Source organism: Staurois parvus, unplaced genomic scaffold (genome assembly GCF_062004578.1).
Source record: "Staurois parvus isolate SC_StPar_1 unplaced genomic scaffold, SC_StPar_1.0 ptg000965l, whole genome shotgun sequence".
Taxonomy (NCBI): Eukaryota; Metazoa; Chordata; class Amphibia; order Anura; family Ranidae; genus Staurois; species Staurois parvus.
In genome coordinates, this window is record NW_028318761.1 from 835,934 (window position 1) to 841,933 (window position 6,000).

A 6,000-nucleotide genomic window follows, 5' to 3' on the forward strand; every position below is an offset into this window, starting at 1 on the left:
ACGTGAATACAGGTTGTGAGCTCTAGAGAAATGAGAGTAGTCTCTAGAAGTAGGATTGGCCTCTCTCCATGCATCCACCAAATTATTAGCGATATAAAAGTTGAGCAAATTTGCGACTTTGTTTCGGGGGATGCAAGTTTGGTTGCACGTGATTTATCAAGCATTTGATCTAAAGCCAAATTCAAATCCCCCACTAAAATGACATCGCCTTCCAGTTCTGGAGCTAAAGATTGAAACAGGGATTGAAAAAAGGCTAATTGATTCACATTAGGGGCGTAGTAAATCAGGAAAGTCACTAAGTTTCCCCCCAAGTGGCCTTTAACCAATAGATATTGCCCTTCCTTGTCCCGTATCACTTTAGATTCAGTAAAGGATAACCGCCGGGCCAAACAGAGCGCTACCCCTCATTCTTTCTCAGATGCATTAGCAAAAAAGCACACAGGGAAATCTCTATGAATATAACGTGGTGTGAAAGAGGAGACAAAATGTGTTTCCTGCAGAGCAACTATATCAGCTCCCAGGGACTTATAACGAGAAAAAACCATGAGACGCTTAGAGGGGAATCCCGAACCTGCACATTATGGGAGAGTAAGGGAACAACGCCACTATTAGGTCTTAAGGTGGACATAGAAAAATGCAAGACAGCAATGGGGAGACCCACACATCCCCCCGTAGGGGAGATCGAGAATCCATAACCAAATAAAAATTCTCAAGATGACCCTCAATGAAAAACAATAAAAAATAAGGAAGAAATAGGGGAAAGACAAAAGACACCCAGAAAATGGCTATCGTCAGTTCAAGTGGTAAAACAACAATATGCAGCATAAAACAGTAAAACACCAAATAACCCAGACACAAGGTCAAGGACTGGAAGAGTCTCCACCAAAGCATAGCAGTGGGGAAAGTCTTCCAATTAGGAAGAGCACATAGACGCTTCCCGGCACCATGGGGTCTGTAACAGACATGTATAAGAAAGGTTCCTAACCCCAGAGAAATAGAATACCCGACATATATCCAATCTAGTCAGTAAACAGGTAAAAAGCAATAAATAAAAACACATAATATTCCTTTACCAGTGAAGAAAGAAAACTCACTTTTCTTCAGGAGATTCACCACATTTTTAGCTATGTGGTCACGCAACCTTGGGGCTCTCCTATATACAAACTTTGGTTGGGTTGGTAAATATTTTGATAAATATAGTTAAAAATGTGGTGAACCCTCCTAAGAAAAGTGAGTTTTCTTTCTTCACGAGTAAAGGATTTTTCCCATGCAAAAAATGCTATGGATGTACAAAAACTAAAGGGATTAATCGGAAAATAATGAATTTTAAAGCAACAAGTACAAATAAAGGTGATTTAATGAGAGATTGTATTACATACAAGACAGAAGGGGGAGTTTATGTGCTGGAATGTGGCTGTGGATACAATACGTTGGACGCACAATAGACATTTATGGGAGAGGATTAGGGAACATGTTCAGAATATCGCTAAAGGATTCAAAAACCATAATGTATCAAGACATTTTACTACTGTGCATAATAAAGATCCTTCCAGTTTATTATTTTGGGCTACCATCCCCACTGGAGGGGTAGTAATAAGGTTCGGGTTCTAAGTCAGTGAGAATCTTTTTGCCAGTCACTTCAAGAAGAAGATCGACATAATTCGTGATGAGATCTCCAGTGTCAAGCTTCCTCCTCTAACCAACATACCAGGCCCAACACCAAACTCTACACTATCCTCCTTTCACCCTGTTACCACCAAGGATGTTACCGAACTCCTTTCCAAGGCCCACTTCACCACCTGTCCCCTGGATCCTGTCCCCTCACGATTGTTGCAGCCTCCTTCCTGCTCTATCCTAAGCTCTCTAACCCACATCTTCAACCTCTCACTCTCCATGGGCACCTCTCCCTCGACACTCAAACATGCACTGGTTACCCCCATCCTCAAAAAACCCTCGCTGGACCCCACCTGTTTGTATAACTTAAGACCCATCTCCCTGCTCCCATTTGCCTCCAAGCTTCCCAAGCGCCTTGTTCACAACTATATGAACTGCTACCTCACCGACAACAACTTTCTTGATCCCCGACAGTCTGGCTTCTGCCCACAATATTCCACAGAAACTGCCCTACTAAAACTCACTAATGACCTACTAACTGCTAAAACCAACGGCCATTACTCCATACTCATCCCAACCAATGGCCACTACTCCATACTCATCCTAACCAACGGCCATTACTCCATACTCATCCCAATCAATGGCCATTACTCTATACTCATCCCAACCAATGGCCATTACTCCATACTCATCCCAACCAATGGCCACTACTCCGTACTCATCCCAACCAATGGCCATTACTCCATACTCATCCCAACCAATGGCCACTACTCCGTACTCATCCCAACCAATGGCCACTACTCTATACTCATACTCCTTGACCTTTCCACTGCCTTTGACACAGTTGACCACCCCTTCCTCCTCAGTAAACTCCACTCCATTGGTCTCCATGACTCTGCTCTCTCCTTGTTCTCCTCTTACCTTTCTCAGCGCACTTTCAGTGTCACATACAACTCCTCCTCCTCCACTTCGCTTCCTCTTTCTGTTGAGGTATCCCATGGCTCTGTTCTTGGACCCCTCCTTTTCTCTATACCTCCTCCCTGGGCCATCTGATAACCTCCCATGGCTTCAAATACCACCTCTATGCTGATGACACCCAGATCTATCTCTCCACTCCCCAGCTCACCCCCTCAATCTCCTCACATATCACAAATCTACTGAGCGACATATCAGCATGGATGTCACACCACTACCGCCACCACTAATCTTTCAAAAATAGAGCTGTAATATTTCCTCCTCCCCGATCCCCCACTCATGACTTTACCATTAAGATCAACAGCACAACCATTGGTCCTTCCCCTCATGAAAGAGTGCTAGGTGTAATCCTAGACTATGACCTCTCCTTTGGGCCCCACATCCACTCACTGGCTAAATCCTGCCACCTCAACCTCCGGAACATTTCCAAAATCCGCCCCTTCCTGACCAATGACACCACAAAACAACTTATCCACACCTTGGTTATATCCCGCCTCGATTACTGCAACTCCCTCCTCACTGGTCTACCGTAACACAGGCTATCCCCCTTCAGTCTATTATAAATGCTGCTGCTAGACTCATACACCTTACCAACTGATCAGCGACTGCTGCTAGACTCATACACCTTACTATCCGATCTGAGACTGCTGCTAGACTCATACACCTTACCAACCGATCAGCGACTGCCGCTAGACTCATACACCTTACCAACCGATCAGCGACTGCCGCTAGACTCATACACCTTACCAACCGATCAGTGACTGCCGCTAGACTCATACACCTTAGCAACTGATCAGCGACTGCCGCTAGACTCATACACCTTACCAACCGATCAGCGACTGCCGCTAGACTCATACACCTTACCAACCGATCAGCGACTGCTGCTAGACTCATACACCTTACCAACCGATCAGCGACTGCCACTAGACTCATACACCTTACCAACCGATCAGCGACTGTTGCTAGACTCATACACCTTACCAACCAATCAGCGACTGCTGCTAGACTCACACACCGTACCAACCGATCAGCAACTGCTGCTAGACTCATACACCTTACCAACCGATCAGAGACTGCCACTAGACTCATACACCTTACCGACAGATCAGAGACTGCCGCTAGACTCATATACCTTACCAACCGATCAGCGACTGCTGCTAGACTCATACACCTTACCGACCGATCAGCGACTGCTGCTAGACTCATACACCTTACCAACCGATCAGCGACTGCTGCTAAACTTATCCACCTTACCAATTGATCAGTCACTGCCGCTAGACTCATATACCTTACCGACCGATCAGCGACTGCTGCTAGACTCATACACCTTACCCACCGATCAGCGACTGCCGCTAGACTCATGCACCTTACCAACCGATCAGGGACTGCTGCTAGACTCATACACCTTACCAACCGATCAGGGACTGCTGCTAGACTCATACACCTTACCAACCGATCAGCGACTGCTGCTAGACTCATACACCTTACCAACCGATCAGCGACTGCCGCTAGACTCATACACCTTACCAACCGATCAGCGACTGCCGCTAGACTCATACACCTTACCAACCGATCAGCGACTGCCGCTAGACTCATACACCTTACCAACCGATCAGCGACTGCCGCTAGACTCATACACCTTACCAACCGATCAGCGACTGTTGCTAGACTCATACACCTTACCGACCGATCAGCGACTGCCGCTAGACTCATACACCTTACCAACCGATCAGTGACTGTTGCTAGACTCATACACCTTACCAACCGATCAGCGACTGCCACTAGACTCATACGCCTTACCAACCGATCAGTGACTGCCGCTAGACTCATACACCTTACCGACCGATCAGCGACTGCCGCTAGACTCATACACCTTACCAACCGATCAGCGACTGCTGCTAAACTTATCCACCTTACCAATTGATCAGCCACTGCCGCTAGACTCATACACCTTACCGACCGATCAGCGACTGCTGCTAGACTCATACACCTTACCAACCGATCAGCGACTGCTGCTAAACTTATCCACCTTACCAATTGATCAGCCACTGCCGCTAGACTCATACACCTTACCGACCGATCAGCGACTGCTGCTAGACTCATACACCTTATCAACCGATCAGCGACTGCCGCTAGACTCATACACCTTACCGACCGATCAGCGACTGCTGCTAGACTCATACACCTTACCAACCGATCGGCAACTGCTGCTAGACTCATACACCTTACCGACCGATCAGTGACTGCCGCTAGACTCATACACCTTACCAACTGATCAGCGACTGCCGCTAGACTCATACACCTTACCAACCGATCAGCGACTGCCGCTAGACTCATACACCTTACCAACCGATCAGTGACTGCTACTAGATTCATCCACCTTACCAACCAATCAGCGACTGCTACCAGACTCATACACCTTACCAACCGATCAGCGACTGCTGCACCTCTCTGCCAATCCCTCCACTGGCTTTCACTAACCCAACATATAAAATTCAAAATACTAACCACAGCTTACAAAGCCATCCACAACACTGCCTCTAGCTACATCACCAACCTCATCCACAGATACTGCCCAAATCGCCCACTCTGCTCCTCCCATGATATCCTCCTCTTTAGCTCCCCCATCACCTCCTCCCATGCTCGCCTCCAGGACTTCTCCAGAGCCTCTCCCATCCTCTGGAACTCCCTACCACAGCATTTCTGGTCAGCCCCCACCCTGTCTGCCTTTAAGCAATCTTTGAAAACTCACTTCTTCAGGGAAGCCTACCCCACCCCCACCTAAGAACTGTACTTGAATCACCTCCACCAGATCATCCCCCGCAGCTATCACCTTTTGTATCCCCTCCCCCTTCCTTCAGATTGTAAGCTCCATGAGCCGGGCCCTCCTATTCCTTCTGTACTGAAATGTATTGTAATTGTACTGCCCCCCTCATATTGTAAAGTGCTGCGCAAACTGTTGGCGCCATAAATCCTGTATAATAATAATAATATTTTTGGATATACGAAATGCAGACATTTTATCCATCAGGACATAATGTAGAATTTGCCTAAATAGTTTTATAAATAATTATTAATGTGGGATTTATCTGTTTTATAGGCCATATAATAATTATTTTAATATTTTTATTTTTCATTTTTAATAATATGATTAGTGTTAAGTATGATTTATAATGAATTTTTACTTGGGTGATGTTATTCTTTTTGACCACAAAATGGGGCTGTACAAAATCACAGGATTTTTTAAAACTTTTTTCCAATCTTTTTAAAGTTTTTATTTGAATAATATTGTTGTATAATAAATGTAGGTCGGATTATTGGTGTATCATGATAAAAAGGTTTTGTTCCATGTGAAATGTGACATCCAGCGATGTTGCAGGTTCTTCAGAACAAAGCAGGAACAGTAGTCAT